The sequence below is a fragment of the Piliocolobus tephrosceles genome, chromosome 1, assembly GCF_002776525.5.
Source record: "Piliocolobus tephrosceles isolate RC106 chromosome 1, ASM277652v3, whole genome shotgun sequence".
NCBI lineage: Eukaryota > Metazoa > Chordata > Mammalia > Primates > Cercopithecidae > Piliocolobus > Piliocolobus tephrosceles.
In genome coordinates this window covers 134136651-134163162 of record NC_045434.1, presented here as the reverse complement: position 1 = coordinate 134163162, position 26512 = coordinate 134136651, and positions in this window count along the sequence as shown.

The following is a 26512-nucleotide window of genomic DNA, read 5'->3' as shown; positions in this document are numbered from 1 at the left end:
TAAAAAACATGAATTGTATTCTTTAAAAGGGTGAATTTTATGGTATGTAGGTTTTATCTAAATAAAACTATCATAAAAATTATTGAATTGCATGCTCTCATTTTATTTTTGAAGAGACATGGGTCTCACTATGTGGCCCAGGCTAGAGTACAGTGGCTATTCACAGGCATGATCATAGCACACCGTACAAGCCTCAAATTCCTGACTCAAGCAATTCTCCTGCCTCAGCTTCCCAAGTAGTTGGGACTTTAAGGACATGCTCAGTTCATCATGTTTTAAGACTGATGGCATATAAGCTCAAAATAGCTTGAAGTGAGTTCTGGTTCCTAAAAGGCTGATTAAGCTCCTATTAGACTGACATTCTTAAATACATCAACTACAACTCTAGACAATTATAAAAGCGAACAACTTCAAAAAATGTGAACAAAATAAGACAGATGGTGGAGTGGACCATAAACTTGGTAAACGTGTCTTACGTGCATTGAATTTTCTGTTTTAGGAATTTTAGCCTGAGGAAAAGCTGAAGTTGAGTAAAGGAAACTCACACTTTCTCTGCTCTGAAGATCCAGAGGATTAAGTTCAGGAAAACCATAGCTGTTGAAGAGTAAGGGGGAAGTATTAGAAATGAGAGATACTGCAAGGTAGAGAGGCACCAAGTTCTGTGATAGACTCAGCTTAAATTTCCAGCTGAGTCGTGAACCACACGTGCCTGAGACAAACACAAAGCAGCACATATAAGGGTTAAAACAAATAAACAAACACACAAAATTAAAAAGAAAAAGAGCTTTTAACTTGCATTTGAGCTGCTGACCAAGAAACAGCATTTGTAATTTCAGTACAATCAATTTAATTGCCTGTTAAAATGAAAATATCAGTACTCGGTTAAGACTTCAGGTTGGTTGACTAGAAGCAGCTATTATGTGCCGCTCTGACAGAGAAAAGAAAAAGAGATGTGTAAATACTTGATCTTCAACTGAAATATCCAGATGGACATCTTCGGATTAATCAAGGAATCAGCTCTATCGGTGGAGAATGGAGAGGAGCGACACTGGACAACAGCCCATGGGGAGTGGCACAGAACTGGGAGAGCAGAGAATCGGTGAGTGAGTGAGCGTTCCTGGCGACTCCTATTTCTGACACAGACCTCTGCAGCCCTGGGCTCAGGAGATCCCCTCAAGAACTCACCCCACCAGGGCCTTCAGACTGATATGAAGACCTATGTGGTGCTCACGCAGGATTTTTTGCTTCCTAATTCAGCTAAATTCGGGTTCTTGTCTCACAGACACATGGAAGAGTGAGGACAGCGGAATTTATTAAGCAAAAGGAAAGCTCTCGACAAAGACAGGGGTACTGCACCCAGGTTTCCATCTCACAGAATTGAATGCCAGGCCACCACACGGGAGGTGAGGTCAGGCTCCTCCCCGGCAAAAGGCGTGAATTCCTGGTGGCTCCACCCCATTCCCCCAGCAGTGCACCAGGGGCATGCCCAGACAAGCCGGCTGGCATATTCCCCATCTGCACAAAGCATCTGGTGTAAAGACTTGTAGGGTGGGTTGGAGATTCTACAGGGACCTTTCCCTATTTGCCTAGGCATTTGGCTATCTCCTGCCTGTATCACTACCTGGGCAAAGCTGCCACTAAGGCACATGTGGAGTCCCCGAGCGTTGGATCCCTGGGCATCCCAGCCTTAGCAGCTCCAGCTGCAGCAATGGAGTAAGTCGGGCTCCCTTGCATGCCCCCAGGAAAAGGGCAAATCCAGGGGGCTGAGCAGTGATGGACTGCAGGCCTTGCCTCCACTGAACCTCACAAAGTGGCCTAGGATGACAGGCACCCCCAGCTGGGACTCTCAGGTCCATAGCAGCTCTGCACTTCACTTGGACAGAGTGCCCAGCAGGGGAGGCAGGCTGCCATCTTTGCTATCTGGCAGCCCTTGCCACTGTTGCCTTCAGGCTTTGGAAAGTGCCTGGAGACCTGGGACTGGAGCAGACCTCCAGCACAGCATAGCCACCTCACAGAAAAGCAGCCGGACTGTTTTCTACGTGGGTCCTCAATCTCTCTTCTCCTCACTGGGCAGGACGTCCCAGCCTGAAACTCCAACCATCCTCCACTGGTAGCTGCTCCACATTTCCATGGGTCGGAGCTCCCACAGGGAGGAGCAGGTCACCATTTTTGCTACTTCACAGCTCTAGCTGCTGTTGCCTTCAGGCGCTGGAGGCTGTGCAATGATTAGGGGATGGTGCAGGTTCCCCTACAGTGCAGCAGCTCCACAGAAAAGCAGCCAGACTGCTTTTTATGCAGGTCCTCAATTCTGCTTCTCACAGGCGGGACCTCCCAAGCTGGGACCCCAGCCACCCCTTGTGGGGGCTCTTGGGTTGCAGCTCTGTACTTCCCTGGGACAGCACTCCCAGATGGAGGGGCAGGCCACCATATTTGCCGTCTGGCAGCCCTCAGGCTCTAGACGTTGTGTGGTGATTAAGGACTGGCATGGATCCCTGGCACAGTGCAGCTGCCCTGTGGAAAAGTGGCTGGGCTGTTCTCCATGTAGGTCCCCATCCCAACTTCTCCTTACTGGGTGGGGCCTCCTGCCGGGGGACTCCAGCACAACAGCCCTGCCCCTGCCTGAACACTTCAGTCAGAGGCAGCTCTGCATTTCTCTGAGGAGGAAACCCTAGAGACAATCGCCATTGCAGCTGCAGCTGCAGTGGTACCACACTAACTCTCCTCATTCTGGGGAAGGAACTAAGGACCTAGTCACTACGCTGGCATCTCCAGCACACAAAAGCAACCACATGGAGGGAAGCCCAGGCTCTCTTCCCTGTGAGCCTTCACCCCCAACTCTTCAGCAGTCAGGACCACCGGCTCAGGAGTGCAGATTAGCTGCCCCACCCACGGCTGAGCATACCCTCTAGTAGTGGCTCAGAGTTTACCTAGAGATGGGCTCCCAGAGGCAACGGACAGCCCCTCTGCCACTGCCACAGAAGTGGTTCTGCTCCTGTTGCCCTTGGTCTGGGGAAGAAACAAAGAACCTGAGGCCTTCGCTCACACTTTCAGCATGCCACAGTCACCATACAGTGAGGGCACCAGTCTCTGCTCCATATGAGCCCTAGACCCCCAGCTCTTCAACATGTGGAATCCACAGCTCACACCAGCAGTGCAGCAGCCACACCCCTTGGCTGAACATTTCCAGTAGCAGTGGCTCCACATTTCTCTGAGGTGGAGCTCCCAGAGGCAACCGAAAGCTCTTCTGTCACTGTTGCTGCCAGTGCAGTGGTATTTCCCATGCTGCTGTCAGATTGGGGAAGGAGCAAAGACCCTGAGTGCCTTGACTATACCTCCAGCAAGCTTCAGTTGTCCTACAAAGAAAAGGCCAGTCTGTCTCCCATGGGACCCACCTGAACCCTTCCAATCACCAGGCAGGGCCCCCACAGGTTGGACCCACAGTGAAGCCACTCCATCTCAGGTGATGGATAGCAGCTCCACATCTCTCTGGAGTGGAGTCCCAAGAGGCAAGTGAAAGACCGTCTGCAACAACCACTGCTAAGGAAAGCTTGAGCTCAGCTCAGAGCTGCAGTGTTCAGGCTGGGAATGCCAAGCCGTGATCTGCAGCGAGCACTCCAGTGGGAGAGGAGCCCACACTTTCAGAGCACTGAGAGGGAACACAGGTGCAGTCATGAAGAAATACAGAGGAGCCATGTGGCTGAGCAAGAGCCTGCCTGCTGGCCATTATGTTTAAGTGCCACCTACTGGATCACAGCGCAAAAATTACCCTCATGCTGTTCTCGTGATAATGAGTGAGCTCTCATGAGATCTGATGGTTTTATAATCCTTTTGCTCATTCTTCTGCCTCCTACTGCCTTGTGAAGAACAGGTTTGCCTCCCCTTCTGCCATGATTGTAAGTTTCCTGAGGCTTCCCCAGCCCTGTGAAACTGAGTCAATTAAACCTCTTTCCTTTATAAATTACCCAGTCTCAGATATGTCCTTATATATGGCAGCATAAGAACAGACTAATACACCAAGCAAGGGTTATTAACAAGACTGTAATGGCTGAAATGACAGAGATAGAATTCAGAATATGGAGGAACCAAGATCATCAAGAATAAGGAGAACGTTGAAACCCAATCCAAGGAATGTAAGGATTACAATAAAACAATATGGGAGCTGATAGACAAAACAGCCATTATAAGAAAGAAGCAAACTGACCTGATGTAGCTGGAAAACGCACTGCAAGAAATTCTTAATGCAATTGCAAGTATTAACAATAGAATAGACCAAGCTGAGGAACAGAATCTTAAGAGCTTGAAGACTGGATCTCTTAAATAACTCAGTCAGAAAAAATTAAGAAAAAAGAGTAAAAAAGAACATACAACCTCCAAGAAATATGGGGCGATATAAAAAGACCAAATCTACAACTTATTGGCATCCCTGAAAGAGAAAGCAAGTAACTTGAAAAACACATTTCAGGGTATCATCCATGAAAACTTCCCCAACCTCATTAGAGAGGCCAACATTCAAATTTGGAAAATGCAGAGAACCCCTACAAGAGACATTATACAAGAAGTCTGTCCCCAAGACACATAAACATCAAATTCCCAATCTTGAAATGAAAGAAAAAATGTTAAAGGAAACTAGCAAGAAAGGGAGATCACCTATAAAGGGAACTGCATCAGGCTAACGGCAGACCTTTCAGTAAGAACCCTACAAGCTAGAAGAGATTTGGGGCCTATATTCAGCATTTCCAACAAAGAAATTTGTATCTAGTCAAACTCAGATTCATAAGTGAAGAAGTAAGTTCCTTTTCAGACAAGCAAATTTGAGGGAATTTGTTACCACCAGACATGCCTTTTAAGAGGTCCTGAAAGGAATGCTAAATATGGAAAGGAAAGACTTACATAAGTGTACTTAAAAAAACATTCATGTGCACAGACTCTTGATGCTATAAAGTAACCACGCAAAAAATTCTGCATAATAACCAGCTAAAAACACAATGACAGGATCAGATCTGCACATATTAATACCCTTGAATGTAAACAGTCTAAATGCCCCAATTAAAAGGCACAGAGTGGCATGCTAGATAAGAATCATAACCCAGTGATATGCTGTCTTCAAGAGCCCCATCTAATATGCAATGACATCCATGGAGAAAAACTTACCAAGCAAATGGGAATCAGACAATATCAAGGGTTGCAATCCTAATTTCAGACAAAACAGACTTTAAACCAACAAAGATACAAAAAGACAAAGAAGGGCATTACATAACAGTAAAGGGTTCAGTTCAACAAGAAGACCTAACTATCCTAAACATATACCCAGCCAATGCAGGAGCACAAAGGTTCATAAAGCAAGTTCTTAGAAACCTATGAAGAGAGTTAGAATCCGACACAATATTAGTGGGAGACTTCAGTACCCCACTGACAGTATTAGACAGATCACCAAGGCAAAATACTACAAAGATACTTAGGACCTGAACTCGACACTTGACCAAATGAACCTAGTAGATATCTACAGAATTCTTTACTCAATAACCACATAATATATATTCCTCTCATTGCCACATGGCTCATACTCTAAAATCAACCACACAATTAGGCAATCTCAACAAAATCAAAAAAATCTCAGCAAATTCAATAAAACCTAAATCATACCAGTCACACTCTTGGACAACTCAGTGCAATACAAATAGAAATCAAAACTAAGAAAATCACTAAAACTATACAATCTTATGGAAATTAAACAATCTGCTCCTGAATGACTTTTGAGTGAATAACGATTTTAAGGCAGAAATCAAGAAATTCATTGATACTAATGAAAACACAGTGTACCAAAATCTCTGGGACACAGCTAAGGCAGTGTTAAGAGGGAAGTTTATAGCACAAAATGCCCATATTACAATTAGAGGAACTAGAGAAGCAAGAGAAAAACAACCCCAAAGCTAGCAGAAAAGAACCAAAATAAGGGGTCAAATTGAGATGCAAAAAAACATACAAATGATCAAATAATCCAGGAGCTTATTTGTTGAAAAAATTAATAAGATAGATAGACTGCTAGCTAGACTAATAAAGGAAAAAAATGAGGAGATCAACATCACACTGAAAGGACAAAAGCTAGAAGCATTCTGTATTAGTTTATTCTCACACTGCTAATAAAGACATATCGAAGACTGGGTAATTTATAAAGGAAAGAGGTTTAATTGACTCACAGTTCAGCATGGCTGGGGAAGCCTTAGGAAATTTACAATCATGGCAGAAAGTGGAGCAAACAAGTCCTTCTTCATATGGCAGCAGCAAGAAGTGTAGAGCAAATGTGGAAGAAAAGCCCCTTATAAAACCATCGGACCTCATAAGAACTCACTATCATGAGAACAGCATGGAGGTAATTGCCCCCATGACTCAATTACCACCCACCAGGTCCTTCCCATGACACATGGGGATTATGTGAACTATAATTGAAAATAATATTGACAGAGGACACAGCCAAATCATATCACATTTCCCTTGAAAACCAGGAATGCCCACTGTCACCACTCCTATTCAACATAATACTAGAAGTCTTGGCAAGAGCAATCAGGCAGGAGAAAGAAATAAAAGGCATCCAAGTAGGAAGAGGGGAAGACAAACTATCCATTTGCAGATGCCATGACTAGATATCTAGAAAGGCCTATATTCTCTGCCCAAAAGCTCCTTAATCTGATAAACAACTTCAGCAGCATTTGAGGATACAGAATTAATCAACATAAAAAAGTAACATTCCTATACACCAACAAAAGCCAAGATAAGAATTAAATCAGGAATGCAATTCTATTGACAACTGCCACAAAAACAATAAAACACCTGGGAATGCAGCTAACCAGGAAGGTGAATGATCTCTACCATGAGAATTACAAAACGCTGCCCCCAAAAAATCAGATATAACACAAATGGCAAAACCTTCCATGCTCAGGAATTGGAAGAATCAATACTGTTAAAATGGCCATATTACTCAAAGCAATTTATAGATTCAATGCTATTCCTATCAAACTACCAACTTCATTTTTCACAGAATTAGAAAAAAAAATACTATTCTAAAATTTATATGGAACCAAAAAGAGAACCTAAATAGTCAAAGCAATCCTAAGCCAAAAGAAGAAAGTCAGAGGCATCACATTACCCAACTTTATACTAGAAGGCTACGGTAACCCAAACAGCATGGTACTGGTACAAAAGCAGACACATAGACCAATGGAATAGAACAGAGAACACAGAAATAATGCCACATATCTACAACCACCTGGTCTTCAACAAAGCTGACCAAAACAACCAATGGTGAAAAGGCTTTCTGTTCAACTAATGGTACTGGGATGACTAGATACCCATAAACAGAAGATTCAGTCTGGAACTCTTTCTTATACTATACACAAAATCATCTCAAGATGGATTAAAGACTTAAATGTAAAACCTAAACCTGTAAAATCTCTGGAAAATAACTTAGGAAAAAACATTCTGGAACTAGGACCTTGCAAAGATTTCATGATGAAGATGCCAAAAGTAATTGCAACAAAAACAAAAATTTACAAATGGGACCTAATTAAACTAAAGAACTTCTGCACAGCAAAAGGAACTATCAACAGAATAAAAAAAAACCTATAGAGTGAGAGAAATTATTTACAGTATATGCAAATACTTTGCACTTTATGCAAATCAACAAAGGTTTCATATATAGAACCTATAAGGAACTTAAACAAATTTACAAGCAAAAAACTAACAACCCCATTAAAAAGTGGCAAAGGACATGAACAGACAGTTTTCAAAAGAAAACATACATGTGGCCAAGCAGCATATGAAAAAATGCTCAACATCACTAATCATTAGAGAAATGAAAATCAAAAGCACAATGAGATATCATCTCACACCTGCCAGAATGGCTATTACTAAAAAGTCAAAAAATAACTGATGCTGGAGAGGTTGTAGAGAAAAGAGAACACTGAAAGGAGTGTAAAAATCAGTTCAGTCACTGTGTGTGAACTAATTCCTCATGAGAAATTAGTGTGTGGTGATTCCTCAAAGAACTTAAAACATAATTACATTTCACTCAGCAATCCCATTATTGGGTATATACTCAAAGGAATATAAATCCTTCTACCATAAAGACCTATACATGCATGTGTTCACTGCAACACTATTTATAATAGCAAAGACATGGAATCAAGCCAAATACCCATTAACAGTAGACTGGATAAAGAAAATGTGCTAAATATACACCATGGAATACTAGGTGGCTATAAAAAAGAATGAAATTATGTCCTTTGCAGCAACATGAATGGAGATGAAAGCCACTATTCTAAGCAAACTAATGCAGGAACAAAAAAAACAAATACTGCACATTCTCATTTATAAGTAGAAGCTAACCAATGAGAACACATGGACACAAAGCAAGGAACAAGATACACCAGAACTTACTTAAGAGTCAGGGATGGGAGGAGGGAGAAGATCAGAAAAAAAATATCTATTGAGTACTATACTTATTACCTGGGTGACAAATAATCTCTACACCAAATCCCCATGACACACAGTTTACCTATATAACAAACCTGTGCATGTACCCTTGAATGTAAAATAAAAGTTTAAAAAAAGAGACAAAATATCAGTACTCTTCAAAGGAACAAAAAAGGAGTACAGAGAGTCCTTTTAACATGGCAGTCCCAATGTCTAGAATCCGTAAAGGCACAACATAAAAAGAAACAGGAATATGTGACCTATTGTCTAGATGAGATAACCAACATTGACCAACCTCAAAATGATTTAGGTATGGAATTAGCATATAGGGATTTTAAAGCAGTTACCATATCTCTTTTAAAGCTGTAAATACAAAGATAGTTGCAATGCATGAAGAGATAGGAAACTTCAGCAGAGAAATATATGCAACATCAAATAAAGAAAGTTACAGAACTTAAAATATCTGTCTTATAAATGTCTGACATGTAATATGCAGTGTATGCATTTAGCAGGAGAAAAAAGAAGACAGAAGAAATATCCAGTAAACTTGAAGATAGATCAAGAGGAATTATTCAGTCTAAGAATTAGGAAATATCAAGATCAAAAAATAAAGAAACAAAGTTTTATTGGCCTGTTGAATAATATTAAATGATCTATTTTTATGTGTAATTGGGGCGTCAGAAGAAGAGAGAGAAGAGATCAGAATCTATTTTGAAGAAATAATGGCTACTTTTTTCAAAACTTGGCAAAAGACATAAATTTAAAGATTTAACAAACTCAGCAATCTACAAATAGGAAAAATATGAAGAAAATCATACGTAGGTATAATAAAAAAAAATACAAAACCAAAAGAAAACAGAAAACATTTCAAAGCAGGCAAAGAAAAGTTAAATATTATATACATCAGAGAATTATTTTACTGTTCATCATCAGTGAATTATTTTACTGTTCACTATTAGAAACCTTGGAGCATGGAAGACAGCAGAGAAAGTGTTAAGCTGGTGAAAGCAAAAAATCAAACAAAAATGTCAACCAAGAGTTCTATATCCAGCACTAATATTCCTCCAGAAAGTGGAGGAAAATACATTTTCAGGTAATAAAAACCTTTAAGACAATCAGCTGCCAGCAGACATAAATTAAAAGAATTGCCAAGGGAAGCTCTGAGGCTGAAGAGAAATAATGTCCTTCTTTCTCATATCCTCAGAAGGAATTAAAAGCATTGAAAACGGCAAAAACATCTTAAATTACAATTTCAATTTCCTCTTTTTTAAAAAAACTTTGCATGAATATTTAAAGCTAAAATCATAACTTTGTCTTATATGGTTTATAATGTATATATAAGCAAAGTATAAATGCATGACAGGAAAAATATGGGAGGTGGAGAACAATCGAAAGTCCTACAAATATGGTCCAGAATATGGAACTTACAGTTGCAAATTATCTGAATTTTATATGAAATGGCACAAGATTAACTCTACTGTGAAAAAGTAAAGACCTGTAGTTTAATCTATACTGCAACCACTAAAAAATTCAAAGTATATCTAAAATGCCAATAGATAAAATGGCATTTTTAAATGTCATTTTAAAATCCAAAAGAGGACAAAAACACAGGGCCAGAGAATCAAAACACATAGAGGACAAACAAAAGACACATCATAAAATAGGAGAAGTAAACCCAATCCTATCAACAATTATATTAAATATAAATGACTAAACTCTCCAATTAAAAGTCAGAGATTATCAAAACATAAAAATTGAGACTTGCCTATTTGCTATCTTCAAGAAGCTCAATTTAAATGAATTGATACATTTAAATACATATTAAATTTAAAGACACATTTAATACACTGAATGTATTAGATTGAAAGCAAGTGATGGAAAAGATATGCCAAAGGAACAGTAAGCATAACAAGCCCAGAGTGGCTACATTAATATTAGATAAAATAACTTCAAGACAAAAAGTACTAGTAGAAATAAAGAGGGAGAATTCATAATGATAAAAAGTTTAAATCATTTGGGAGCCAAAACGACCATTAATGTGTGTAATTCTAATTACAGAACATTAAAATACAGGAAGCAGAAATAAACATACTTAAATATTGTAGATTTTAACACTCCTCTCTAATTTATACAATACTTCAACAAAAAATTAAATAAATACAGAAATTATCTAACAACATTTTAAACATCAAGGTAATTGATATTTATAAACATTACATCCAAATGAGAATAAATGGTTTGTCAAACATAAATTAAACATTCAAGATGATAGGCCATATATTGAGCCATGAATTGCGCCACAAAATGTATTTAAAAGGATTGAAATTGTACAAAGGGTGTTTTCTGATCACAACAGAATTCAATTAGAAAGATAAAAATAAGATATCTAGGGGAAAACTTCAAATATTTGCAATGTAGACAATAGACTTCTAAATAATTCATACATCAAAGAAGAAATAACAGAGGAAATAAGGTACCATGTCAAACTGAATAATTACAAAAATTCATACTATCAAAATATGTAAGATGTAGCTAAGGAAACACTTAAAGACAAATGTATATCTTAAAAATACTTATGTTGGAAAGGAAGATGGTCTAAAACGAATGACCTAAAGCCTATCTAGAGGATGTGGAAAAATAGGAACACTTTTACACTGTTGGTTCAACCATTGTGGAAAACAGTATGGTAATTCCTCAAGGATCTAGAACTAGAAATACCATATAACCCAGCCATCCCATTACTGGGTATATATCCAAAGTATTATAAATCATGCTGCTATAAAGACACACGCACACGTATGTTTATTGCGGCACTATTCACAATAGCAAAGACTTGGAATCAACCCAAATGTCCATCAGTGACAGACTGGATTAAGAAAATGTGGCACATATACACCATGGAATATCATGCAGCCATAAAAAAGGATGAGTTCGTGTCCTTTGTAGGGACATGGATGCAGCTGGAAACCATCATTCTCAGCAAACTATCGCAAGAACAGAAAACCAAACACCGCATGTTCTCACTCATAGGTGGGAATTGAACAATGAGATTACTTGGACTCTGGAAGGGGAACATCACACACCAGTGCCTATTATGGGGAGGAGAGAGGGGGGAGGGATGGCACTGGGAGTTATATCTGATGTAAATGACGAGTTGATGGGTGCTGACGAGTTGATGGGTGCAGTACACCAACATGGCACAAGTATACATATGTAACAAACCTGCACGTTGTGCACATGTACCCTAGAACTTAAAGTATAATAAAAAATAAAAAAAAAAAAAGAAGCTAGTAAGAGAAGAGAAAATTAAGTGGAAAATAAGTGAAAGGAAGGAAATAATCAGGATAACAGCAGAAATTAATGAAATAGAAAACAGACAAAAAATAGATAAATTAACAAAGCCAGAAGTGAGTTCTTTGAAAAAATCAACACAATAATAAGTCTCTAGCTAGCTTGATCAAGAAAAAGAGAAGGAACCAGTAAGAAGAATGAAAGTGCAGTTATCACAACAGGTCCTAGAGACATTGGATAATGAGACAATCTTTGAACAAATTTACCCAATAAGTTTGATAACTTAGATGAAATGGAGAAATCCTGGGGAAGCAGAGAGCAGAGAGAGATAGCTTACCAAAATTAACATATGAAGAAATTGAAAGTCTAAATATTCCTATGTCTAATAAATAAACCAATTATTAAAGCCTTTCTACAAAGAAAACTGCATGTCTTTATGGTTTCATCTGTGAATTATGTGAAATATATAAGAAGAAAAAGTACAAAGCTTATACAAAGGTTTATAGACATTAGAGGAAGAGAGAACACTTAGTAATTCATTTTATGAGGCCAGTATAATCCTAATACTAATAGCTGACAAAAATTATAAAAAAATTACCAATGAATACCCTCATAGACATGCATGCAAAAATCTGTTATAAAATATTGAATAAAATTTCAGATTTATTCAAAATAGTCAAATGTTGAAAACAACCATATGCATGTAAATAGAAGAATAAATCAACTGTAGTATATTTATACAATGGAATGTTACTCAACAATACAAAGAACAAACTATTGAAACACACGACATGGCTAAATATCAAAAACTGTGCTGAGTAAGAGAAGTCTTACATAAGATAGTACACACTGTGTGGTTTCATTTATTTGGAGTTCTAAGACAAACAAAACTAATTTGTGGTGGAAAAATGTAAGACAACTTTTGACTTTGAGAGCATAAAGGGAGGAATTGACTAAAGATTTTATTAAAGAATTTTCTGATGGTAATATTCTATATCTTTGTAAGAACTTGAGTTAAATAGAATCTGTCAAAATTCACCAAACATACACTTAGTATATGTGCATTTTATTCTATACTAATTTTACACTAAAAGGTGCCAAAAAGATTAAACTCTAATGCAATGGATGCTGAAATATTTAAGGAGAAATATGCTGACATATTTCTAAAAAGTAAGATGAATTAATTAATAGCCAGATGGATGGATATATGAGTATACATTATGATAAAACAAGACCAATATAATGTTAATTTTAAGCATACAACAAAGCCTACTCTGTCTATTATAAAAAATCTCTATCATACTTTATATTTGACATTTTTAATGATAAAATGATCAAAAAATGGTTTGGAGTTCTATACCTTACACTATGGAAAATTTATCCTTTAGGGATTTGAAGGACCAGCAACCTATGGAATCTTAATATAATTATGAGACTATCTGAAAAAGAAACCATATTCAATGTAATACTGCTGTGAAATGAGAAACCAGCAATACCGCTATGAAATGAGAAACCAGTTCTGGAAGGAATTTTTCAAATCTTTCTTCTAATAGGTTAGGACTAGGAATCTTAGTTCTAAGCCTTCTCCATTTTTCTCACTTAACTCTTGCATCAAGCAGATTATTTGAGCCACAGATTCAGAATGTTCCTACTTCTATGCCAGCACCACACATTTCCTCTGAGCAAATGTTCATTTTTAAAGGTACACATACAAGCAAAATTCTCTGCCTAAAGTTTGCATCAGTTTTCATGTTCCATATGCTTCAAAGTCCCACAGTAAATTTGATAAGCTACTGGTAGCTTTTCTTCTCTTTAAATTTGACTATGTTACAAAAATTGACTGGATGAACAAATAAACCAACAAACAAAGGAAATGAACAAAGGAATGAATAAATATCATTTAGCCAAGGCTAACAATTGAGCCCTTTAAGCTGGATTCCAGTTTCAATGAGCATTTGGGTAGCTTGCCAGTATCTTTGTCTATTGTGTAGAACTGAGTCTAATCCTTATATCCTGGCTGTCCTCAAACCCACGGACTAAACAGAAATCTTTTTGTTCAAAGACAAGTAAACAGAAAATGTCAACATATAACTTGTAAAAAAGAAATCAGCAGGACAGAAGTGTAAATTCTTCCCATGATTAGATTTAGATGATCATAGAAAAGAGAAAGTGTTTTAAAAAATGTTTGCTTTATATTCTCACTATGAGCATATATTACTCAAAGTATTTTCATCTTTGTATTCTCTAGCACCAGGAACAAAATAAATGTAAATATTTTTGAGTGAGTGAATGAATTTCTATTATTTAAAAAGATGACTTTAAAAATGATAGAAGAATGAAGATAAATTAAATCACTGTTGAAATCTGGAAGTTGCTAATTGATACTGCAGAAAATAAAACAAGCAATTCAAAGGATATTCTTGAAAAATACTTGTAAAATGAAGAAAAAGAAAAAAAATTTAAAGTTAGAGAGAGAATATAATGGATTAGAGTTTCTAAAGTTTATAAAAGATTTTAGAATTAAAATGGAAAGAGGTGTAAGAAGCAGAGTAATGAAAGGAGACACAAATATAATGGTAAGTTACTTACATCTGAAAGATGAATCCTTAGCACTTACTACCATGTAAAATACTATAAATGTTTACCTATGTTATATAATGTCTTTTTTATCTACTAGAATTTATGCTCCAGGAAAACTGGATTTTTTTGTCTTTTGGTTTGCTATTATTTGCCCATTGCCTAAAATACTGTCTCATATACATAAATACACAATAAATGCCTATTGCAATAGGTATTATGCAAGAGGCATTATGCAATATACAGTAAATGCTTATTGAAGAAATGAACTAGTTTTTAACTGTTTTGTTTAAAAGAACATCTGAGCAAGTTAGCCTTGGCTAAATGAGCCAGGAGTGGTGGTGGTGGTGTATGGATAGGTAGGAAGCCAAGTATATTTTGAACAAAACAATTAAAATCACATTGTCCCCAAATTCCTCTTCTGTAACAAATGTTTTTCTTTAAGGAATAAAGCAATTTAGCTCAAAAAACTGTTTATGACCCCAAAATCACATTTTTAAATAAGCTACCTTTTGTGCATAAACAGGAACAAAACCTCAAGTTTTCACAAAATTTAAGATATTACAGTTCATAAATTTACTTAAAAGAGTGCTTTGGGTAACTTAAAAGTTTTATCAAAATTGAAGCTCAGGAAAGAAAAATAAGGCAGTTTAAAAACTGGTAATTTAAAGGTCAACCAAAGTCATAGAATTACATGGATAAGAGGACAACCACTATGGAGGAAAAAAGTTAATGCAGCTTAGACTAAAGGGTGTATTGAAGTCGACTAAATGGAATATTAAATGTAAAAATGACACAGAATAAAGAATATGTAGGCATATATGCATATACAATACATATATATTATATATAGTATGTGTTTATAGATATAAAAATGATAAATAATAAGCAGTAGACGGATGCTAGATAGTTGCTGTGTGTGCACACGTGCACGTGTGAAGGTAGGTGTTATGTTTTACTTTCAGAATAATCAGTCAAAACTTCAGTGAGTGAAGAAGGAGAAGTGAAGGAGGAGAAGTGAGGGAAGACAATGGCAGTGTCTTCTGAACAATGTTAGCTGTTCTCTTGCTTCCAGTGTGAAAGGTGGCAGGAAATCTGGAAACACTCTGTCAGGCCCCACTTCCTCCGTCCTATTCCACATCCACTAATGCCTTTTGTGAATCTATAAAAGTAAGAGCCTTCTTCAATGCCACTAATGCCTCAGGGTCACATGAGGTATTTCTTCTTTTTGCTCAGACTCCTCACAATGTGGCTTAGTTGGATCTCTGTTATTAATGTGCCTCATAATTTAGCTTTAATTTCCTTGGTAAACAAAGCTCAAAATAAGGACCTGTGTTCCTACTCCTCAGGGAGTAGGATTGAGGAATGGGGAAGAATAGAAGAGAGAAAAGATAATATAAGGGTGTGTTTTTTAGGACAGCATGGAGGACACATGTGGCTCAGTCCCACCCAGAACTGTCTAAGGAGCATAGAAAATGCTGTTACAGAGGGTAAATGTTGTTACAGAGGGTAAATGAGGAGAATTATTTCTATTTCAGCTTCTATCTAGCATGGATTGGGAGATGCTCCTAGGGGCATTAACTCCTTCAAATCTCCTGTTTTCACAGGCTGGTTGCTCCTTCCACCTTCTGTAAAATGAGAGAAGCCAGGCAGAAAGTGAAAGACATGCAGACATTAGGTCATTGTTTGAGCAAGGCGGTATCAGCACAAAATGAGTAGAAGGCTCAAGGAACGGTCTGCTGCAATCATGGCTGAAATTAGAGGTGAGGCAAAGAGGACGCTACTCAGGAAATAAAGAGGAGTCTGATACTCCTTTCACAGATCTTCCAAGACTATATGCTTTACAGCCCATGGTTAATTCCTTTTGATCCCCCTGCCTAGCCCAGTTAACCAGAATCTCCTTTGAAAATTGTGATCTGTGTTTCTGCTTACTTGAAGTGAGGATTTGGACAAAGAAAAAAATTGTTAATGACAGTAATTAAGAATATTATAAATACATGCATTTGTGTGTGTATTATATGCATCTTTCATACTCTAGAAGCACAGGGTACTAGTTCTTTTTAAAATACGTAAGAATTCATATATTGAAGCCCAATATTTAAGCCAAAACTAAAACATCTTATTTTCAAAATAAAACTATGGGGGAAAATCTTACAATGCAATAAAACTAGAAATTCTACATGTAGTTTAAATTCTCAATTTTCATTTTATACTATAACTCCAATTTTCTTGAGTTCATTGTTGATTAGCATATAACACTATACCAGCCATTTGACTCTTCGCCCTCAGCTCCTATTCCCACCCTTCTGTGCTTTTCTGTGTACTAAAGACTAGAAGTCTATAAGCTGTTTCTCGACCTTCTTGACCAGCTATCTTCCTGATGAGTTCTACTAATAAAAGGTACTAGTGAGAGATCAAAAGACATCAGGAACAGTAAAGTTTTCTCCTTCTGGATCCAACAGTATGGCAGTCATTGTCAATTACTGTTAGTAGCTGTACTAGCAGCAGGAGTGTGTTGATAGCAGACTCTAACAGAGGGGGCACAGATAGCATATTTTTCTTGCTTTTGCCCTGGTCCAGGCAATACACCTTTGGTAGATACAGAACCAACTGAAACACCATCTCCAACAAGTAGCAGAAGGGGCAGACTCATTGACTCCAGCTCGGGTGTCTTACCAGCTTCTGATCTCTTGGTATAATCCCTTTTGCATTTTTGTTCTTCCAACCCTCCTTTCTGCTATCAGGTGTGGTCTGCATGTTTGCGTCCCCCGCACCAAATTCACGTGTTGAAACCTAATCCCCCATAGTATTAGAAGGTAGAACATTTTGGAAGTGATTAGATCATGAAGGCTCTGCTCTCATAAATGGGGTTAGTGCACTTAGAAAAAAGACCCCAGAGAGCTGCCTTGCCCCTTCCACCATTGTGAGTATGCAGTGAAGAGGCTCTGTCTGTGAAGCAAAAGAGAGAGTCCTTACCAGACACTGAATCTGCTGGAACCTTGATGTTGAACTCCTCAGCCTCTAGAACTATAGGAAATAAGTTTTTGTTGTTTACAAGCCACCCAGTTTATAGTAATTTGTTATAGCAATCCAAATGAACCAAGACACCATCCCAGCCCTTCCAACACACATAAAAATTATTTGTACAAAATTATCTCTGTTGAAAATACCTATAGTGACTTTTTGTTTTCCCAAATGAACCCTAATACATATATCTGACTAATTCTCACTTTATTGTTGTTTTTGCCCCAGAATTCTGTACATAATACTTCAGAATATTTTATCATTTTGTTTAATGAGAGCAAAAAGCTGAAACTAGTATGACTTTTATTATATTGCATGTATTCTTTTCCTTTTTTGTTGTTGTTGTTTTGTTTTGTTTTGTTTTTTTCAGTGCTGAAGTCTCAGACATTTCCTTCTCAATCCCCTTACTTTCAGGCTCTCTGCTCACAAGTGTCAGACCTGCATCTCTATCTGAGGGCTCACGCTGCCTTTTGCAGTTCCCTCTTCACAGGCACACAGGCAAGGTCCTCAATAATTCTTTCACACTTACAATTCTGTTTTGGCATCTGCTTGGGAGGCTGAGGCAGGAGAATGGCATAAACCCAGAGCTTGCAGTGAGCTGAGATCGGCCACTGCACTCCAGCCTGGGCGACAGAGCGAGACTCCGTCTCAAAAAAAGAAAAAAAAAGGGCCTGAACCAAGAAAGTAGGGAATGCAGTTTGGATAGATTAGTCTAGTTTCTGATTGGAAACTGAATTTAACAGAAAGATATCTGGAGGGAGAGAGATCACTTACAACTTTCCTTTTTTTTTTTTTTTTTTTTTTTTTTTTTTGAGACGGAGTCTCCCTCTATCACCCAGGCTGGAGTGCCGCGGCACAATCTCGGCTCACTGCAACCTCTACTTCCTGGTTTCAATCCGATTCTCCTGCCTCAGCCTGCCGAGTAGCTGGGATTGCAGGTGTGTGCCACCACACCTGGCTGATTTTTGTATTTTTAGTAGAGATGGGGTTTTACCATGTTAGCCAGGCTGGTCTTGAACTCCTGACCTCAGGTGAGCCACCCACCTCGGCCTCTTAAAGTGCTGGGATTACAGGCGTTAGCCACCCTGACCGGCCTATGACCTTTCTTAAAAATGTGTTTTAAATAGCTGTCTATCAAATTTAGAAACTCTTAAGAAGGATCTTGTTTTTATAGATTCATAAGCAAGTTTGTTTTTAAAAAAATAAGGATATGAACAAATCTAGTATATGCTCAGAATAAAGTAATTCAGATAATAAAGAGATGAAGGCACATTAGAAGTAAGTGAAGGGAATGAAGAAGAAAACATTTAGAAAAACGTGAGTAATTAAAAGACTAATACACAAAATGGAGACCTGGCTTTATGAGATAGAACTAGGATCAATAAATATAAGCTGTAGGAAGATAAATTTCAATGTACTGAAAGGTAATACTAAAATATATTTTAATAGTTAAAATATATTAATAATTAAATAATACATTTTACAATATATTTGCAGAGCAAATAGCCCTTTTGTGGGGTGTTTAAACAAGGACTTGACCACCTGGTAGGGATATGGCAGAAGCACTAGGTGAATAGCTGGAATCTAATACTTTTAAGATCAGTCTAATGCTGAGGTAGTTGAATCTATAACCACTTTAGTAAAACAGAAGAATGCATTCAAACATCCCTCACTTTTGTAATTTCTTGTTTTCTAAGATTAGTTTTATATGCAAAGTGATGTCAACAGGGCATTCCTGCAAGAAAGCACTCTTTATGAATATGCCTGTTTACTGTGTCTCAGTGAGGGCATACATTTAGATCTCAGTGGAGAAGAACATATGGAGCCCAAAGATAGGAAGTAAATATATTGGTTTAGAAATAACTAATTAAAGCTAGCAACTGGACCAGAATTATCTTCCACCTTTACATTAAGACATTTCAAATTAGTTACTAATTGATATAAAGTAGAAAATTTAAAAATTGTCTTATTTCTTTAGGAGTTGCTTTTGGTATCGTTGATGTAAAAATGATGCCTAGACGAAAATGGCACAGAACATATTGCATATCCCAGCTAAATTTTATTAATGCATCTTTAAAGTCCAATTCACATGTCCTTGTTTTCTGATAAATTTCTCAAACTCACAAGAAGCTAAAAGTAAATAGCTATTAATCCAAACTTGGGTTCCTCAAAAGAAGACCAAAACTTAGCCTAATTAGTCAATGAATTGATATTTATTAAAAGCCCACAGTGTGGTGAGATTGTGGACAGATGTTTGATAGTGTACCTCAGGCACTGACACTGCCTTCTGCAGTTACCCAATCTAGAAAAGTCAGTTCTGTTTAACTCCCTCTTACCTTTTCACCCTAATTAATCTGACTCTACTACATCAATTCTGCTTCCTAAATACCTTCCCAAACCTCATCTGCTCTCCAGTCCCGCACTCCCAATTCAGGCTTTATTACTTATTCCCGCTGGATTGTTAAAATAAAATATCCTTCTATCTGGGTGTCCTGTCCCTCAACTATTACCTCACCAATCAACTGTCCACATTATTACTGGACTTATCTAATTATTTCACTCTACATTTGAGAGCCTTCAGTGACTTCTCAGTGCCTCCCAGTCAAAGCGAACTTAGGGTTTGGACTGTATTATTTTTCAATCTCTTCACCTCTGGCATGTTACAGATTTCAGCCTCTCAGTAAATGTTGACTAAATGATGGACAATTCCTTGACAACATTGTCCTTAAATAAACATGTGACTATAGCCATGTGGTAATTTTCCTAAGTTACTGAACTGATTTTGGTATCTGTTTGTTATCTATTTATATATATCTATACAAATGTATAATTTTTTTCTTTGTGTATGCAGCATATACATGCTTCCTTAAGAATGAAAGAATGTCCAACATCATTCTTTATGTCCAATATAAAAGTATATTGGACATAAATTATTTTGAATAGTTGCTTTTGATTTAAAGATCCTCATATTTCTGACTTTAGAAACTTCGAATAAAACCAGGACAATAATGACAGTTAAAAAAACACCAATAATGCCATCAAACAGAGATTATCATTGCTGATATTTCAAGTTCTTTCTTCTCATTCCTTTTATTAAACAACTAAATAAACTATTTAAAAATCAAAATTCTGTGGCATATTGAGCTTTGTCACTTCTTTAGCATCAGCATTATTTCATATCATTAAATGTTTTTTAGAAAATTTATTATCTTATTATTGCTCATCTTAAACATTAATTAATCCTTAGCTATATTCTTAATTATTTTACTAGCATAGATTCCTAGAAATGGGACTTCTGGGTTGGAAGAAAAGGAGTTTTAATGTTCTTTGTATGTAGTGATAAAGTTTTCAAGAAAGTTAACAATCATATGAGAAAATATTTATCTTCCCAATATCCTGTCACCACTGCATATTTTCTTTTTAAAAGGCGATTATGCCATTTAAAAAGTAGGTTTAATTTAAGGTAATTGAACATTTTTTTTTCTTATGGATATTGGTCCTTTGTTTGTTTCCATTGTAAATTGTCTATTCATGTACTTGGCCCATTTTACCATAGGAATATGAAATAACACATATTTTGCCAGTTCAACACACATGGGAATAAGATATATTCATGGAATGTGCCTTTGAACCTGCATTCAAAAGAACTCAGACAGAGGTTAGTGGTGAATAAAGCAATTGCTTTCACTTAATGGCACAGGTGGGGAAAGAGTTTGCAGAAAATGTTTTTCTTGAAAATAAAATATCTGTGGCTTGCAATGTGGGTGCACTTACAAATCAGCTTCAAAAGTGCTTTCATAGTAGGAGCTGTTGGAAACGTAGTATAAATATCTGCCTTGTGTATCACAGCATTTTTTTTAGAAGGGCATATCTAATAGTTCTTTCAAGTCTAAATTTAGGAATTGATGATAAGTAAAATATCAGAGAGGCTAGAATCTTTAGAGTCATCCTTGACATGTCCTCTATCCAATTGCTAACCAATTCCCGTTCATTGTTCTTGGGTATCAATACAGTAGATCCTCCCAGATCTACCCACTTTGTTACTGCTTTAACATGAGCCTTGTGACACCTCACCAGGACCTTTGCAGTAGCTTCCCAGTGTTTAAAATTGCTCTCAATTAGTATCCAGCCTTTTAGTTCTATCAGTTACAAAGTATCATTTTTTTTCCTCTAAAAAAAAGTGGTAACGTTCATCAGAGAAAATGTGGATAACGGAAAATACAAAAATAAAATCATAGTATCCAGACCATCAGTCCTCAAAAATAAAAACTAAAATTCCTGCATATATTCTTTCAGTCTTTCTACTTAAATAAAAATGGAATCAACCTGGACATGTGTATAATCTCTTTCATTCACAAAGCAATATATGTATTGCAAACACTTCGTTATGTTTTTGCACATTTCTCTGCAACAGAATTTTTAACTGGTTGCATAATATGCCATTATATTAATATGCAGGTCACTTCCAATATTTTGGTATTACAGGCAATGCCAAAGTAAACATCTTGTAATTATCTTTTAATAGTTTAAAACATTACTTTATTGTTTTCTCCCATCCAATGCTGCTATGGAGAAATCTGATATCATCCTTACTTTTCTTTCCTGTGGGTGAACTGTTCTTCCCTTCCGAGAGGTAGTAGAATTTACCTTTCGTTTTTGTTATTCCTCATGTGTGGTTTTATTTCTCCTCTTTGGTGTTCTGTAAGTCCTCATGCCAAGGTCTTTCACTTTTTAAAAATCCTGGGACATTTTTGCTATTATTTCTTTAAATATTTCATCCTGTTTTTCTTTTTCTTCCTGAGATTCCTTATATCCAGATAATGGCACTTCTGTCCTTTAAAATTATCACCTTCTTTGAGTTTTACCTCTTCATTCTTTCCTATTGCCTTCTGGGAGAGCTTCTCAATCTAATCTTTTGACTCACTAATTTTTTTTTCAGCTGTGTTCATCTAACTCTTTAACTCATTTTTATTATTCCTTGTCCTGTCTCTTAATTACATAAGGATTTTTATCAATTTATTTTATGTTATTCATCTATCTGTACAAAAAATTTACTTACAAAGGGTGTATATTTTTTAATGTAGTATCTCTGTTCTGTTAAGTAGTTGACTGTCGTATTATATTCCTTATTTTGGCCACAAGTCCATGTTCTTTTCTGAGTGTCAGCTGCACTATCTGGTAGACTGCACAATGTGAGAGCCAAAGTACCAAAGTCTTAGTTCAGTCAAACGAGGCAAGTTTAAGAAGCAAAAGAATGAGCCCACAGCAGAGAGCTAAGCACAGCATTGACCACTCCCTTTTGCTGCAATAGCACCAGGCAACTCCTCTGGGAAAGGCTTAACCAAGCAACAATGGCAAGGCAGACACCCAACATTGTAGTCCACCAGCTGTGGAGTTCAGAGCAGAGGAGTGGATGAGGGAGTGCCTGAGAAAAGCTGACGGGTAGGAATCTGTTTACCCTAATTTTTTTTTTTTTTTACCTCTTGAAGGACTTTTTGCTATGCTACTTTGATCCTGCACCCCCAGAACCAGATGCCCAGGCCAGCAGCAAAATGGAGGCATTAAAGATCCCCAGACATTGGGAGGAAAGTAAGAACAAAAATTAAACCTTTCATCTCCAGTTAATGTTGACAGCCATATCCAGTTACCCCATGTCTCCCATTATAGCAGTTCATCTCTTGTTGCATCCAGTCATTGGCACACAACCAAAAGTCAGAAGTCCTTTGTGTTCTACCAATGGTTTCCCAAAGTTTTGTGGTGCTATTTGTTCCTATTCCCATTTTGCATTAATGTCTCTAGGATGGATTTGGAGCAGGAATATCCAATAACCCTTCTAGTTTCCCATCTTGGTAGGAACCAGAAGTTCCTAACTAAAGCTTTGTTCACATATATGCCAGTTCCCTTAAAATAAATCTCTAGAAACAGGAATGCTGTGGCACAGCATACTTAAAAATTTAAGGCTTTTTATATGTTTACCAAACTGCCCAGAATTATAAATAGGAAAAACATATTGTTTGGCAATTCACATCTAATCTTGCCTGAACAATCTGACGTCTTCATAAATAGGATGTTATGAGCCTGTGCATACCATACTCAACCACACAGGATAGGTTGTCACGTGATGATCCCACCTCTTTCCTACATCTGTCCTTATTTCCTAAAACCTTCTCTGTGCTATCTTGAATTTCACTGTGTTTCCTCAAAACAACTATTTTGAATTCTCTATTTGAAGGGTCACATATCTCAGTATCTCTAGGATTGGTCCCTCGTGCCTTATTTAGTTAATTTGTTGAGGTCATGTTTTCCTGGATGGTCTTGATGCTTATGGATGTTCATAGGTATCTGGGCTTGAAGAGTCAGGTATTTCCTGTAGTCTTTGTAGTCTGTGCTTGTTTATACTAGTCCTTCTTGGGAAGGCTTTCCAGGTATTCACGAGGGCTTGGGTACTGTGATCTAAGTTTTTGGTTACTGCAGCCAAATCTGCATTAGGGGCCACCCCAAGCCCAGCAACACTGTGGCTCTTGCAGACTCATAGAGATACCGCCATGGTGGTCTTGGATAAGATCTGGAAGAAATCTCTGAATTACAAGGCAGAGACTCTTGTTCTCTTTCCTTACTTCCTCCCAAATAGTTTCTCTCTCTGTGCTGTGCTGTCTGAAGCTGGGGGAGGGATGACAAAAACACCCCGGTAGCCACCACCACTGGGACTGCTCCGGGTCAGATCTGAAGCCAGCACATCACTGGGTCTCATCCAAGGCCCACAGTGACCACTGCGTGGCTACTGCCTGTGTTCACTCAAGGCCCTAGGCACTATAATCAGCAAGTGGAGAAGCCAGCCAGACTTGTGTCCATCCCTTCAGGGTGGGGAGCCCCAAGTGGGTCCCGAGATGCTGTCTGAGAGCTAAGACCTGCAGTTGAAAACGTTAGGAATCTACCTGGTGCTCTATTCTGCAGTGGCTGAACTGGCACCCAAACCACAAGATAAAGTCTTTCCCACATTTCCCTTTCTTTTCCACAGGCAGAGGAGTCTTTCCCTGTGGCCACCCCCTCTCTGTCTCCCTGGCTCCAGCCTCAAGCAAGTACTGCCTGGGTATCATTGATATTCACTAAAGGCCTAAGGACTCTTCAGTCAGTTTGTGGTGAATGCTGCCAGGCCTGTGTATCTCCCTTCAGGACAGTGGGCTCCCCTCTGGCCCCAGGCAGGCCCAGAAATGTCATCCAGGAGTCAACGCCTGGAATTGGGAATCCCAAGAGCCCGCTTAGCACTCTACCCCATGTGGCTGAGCTGGTATCCAAGCTGCAAGAAAAAGCCTCCTTTGCCTTTCGTTCTCCTAGTCTCAAGTCTCGCCTCATAGCCACCACAGCTGCGAATGCATCAGGTCACACCTGAAACCAACACAGCTCTGAGTTCCACCCAAGGCCCATGGCAAGTACTGCCTGGCTACTGCCGCTGACTATTCAGGCCCCAATGGCTCTTTAGCCAGCAGGTGATGAATTCTGTCAGGACTCAGCCCTTGCCTTCAAGGCAGCTAGTTCCTTTCTGGCCCAGGGTGTGTGTAGAAATGTCCTCTGGGAGCTAGGGCCTGGAATGGGGGCCTCAGGACTCTACCTGGTACCCTATCCTACTGTGGCTGAAATGATATTCAAGTTGCAAGACAAAAAGTTCTCTTTACTCTTCCCTTTCCTCAAGGAGAAGAAAGGAGTCTCTCCCAGAACTGCAAGTTGAGCTGCCTGGGATTAGGGGAGGGGTGACACAAGCACTCCCTCGGTCACCCTAGCTAGTGTCTCACTAGGTTGGATGCCCCTCAAGTCTACTAGCTCAGAGCCCAGCACAGCACTAGGACTTGCCTAGGAATTGCAGTCCTTGTGGCCTAGACTGCTTTTCAAGTTTATTTAGAACCCCAACACACTTTAGCCCAAGTTGGCAATACAAAGTCCCACAATCACTGTGCTTTCCCTCCTCCAAGTACACGGATTCTCTCTCCCTCCATGTGGCTACTGCCAGGGGATGGGGAAGGGGTGGTGGCAGTAGTTCACGACTGTTTTTCCTATCCTCTCCAGTACCTCTTTTACTAATATGATGTTAAAACCAGGTATTGTGATTGCTCACCTGATTTTTGGTTCTTGTGTGTTTTTGTGTGGATACTTGTTCAATGTAGTGTTCCTGTGAGGAGAATGATCAGTGGAGGCTTCTATTCAGCCATCTTGCTGGTTATTCTGTCCTTGTTTCTTGGAGTGATGTTATGTATATTTTTTGCAGGGTTACAGCTCAACATCACATATTGTGTGAATCTTTCCCCAAATTCTCTAGAATTAGTCTCTTAATTTTTTTGTTATCATTGTTATTTTGTAGCATTTTGCTCATGCATCTAGTATAGCACGGCATATTTTAATTATTTACTTTTGTACCTATATAAGCCCCTAAGCTATGAAGTTCTTTTAGATGGAGATTCTATCTTAACCACCTTTTTATTGCCAGAAGACTCTGACTGGGACTGGCACCATGTTAGGTGATCAATCAATGTTGGCAGAACCAACAAATGAATTTTCAAATACCCAACAGAACCTGAACTAAGTGTGCAAAACATTTTTAAGTACTTTCATTCAGTCTTCCAAACAATTTGTATTATTTCCTCTACTTTTTAGATGAGAAAACTAAAGCCTTAGAGAGGCCAAGTAGCTTGCCCGAGGTAGAGATGGGATTTGAATTCCTACCTAATTCAAGAGTTGAGACTTCACCACTAGGATCTTGTGGTTCCTACTGGTTCTGTGTTTTGATGAATGTAGGTAGAGAAAAATCAGGAAAGTTGTTCAATAAAGAGGCTTGTTATTTTTCTTTGTGAAGTTGCTATTTTGAACCTAATATAATTCAATATTTGAGAGGCATCAACTTCACTATCCAGTTATTTCAAAATAAACCTGAAAATAGAAGGATTGAATTATATCACCTGTGAGAAATAACCTAAATACTTTCTTTTTTATAATAACCTTGCTGAGATACTATTAAAAGGACAGACCTAAAAACATTCATCTGCCTGCAATGTGGCATAATCCATATCCTTGTTTACTAGTTTTATCTTAAAATGTTCCTAAGCTTGCATAATCTTTATTACTGTTTCCTGGTAAGGGGATGAGATAGGGAGGGGATGTA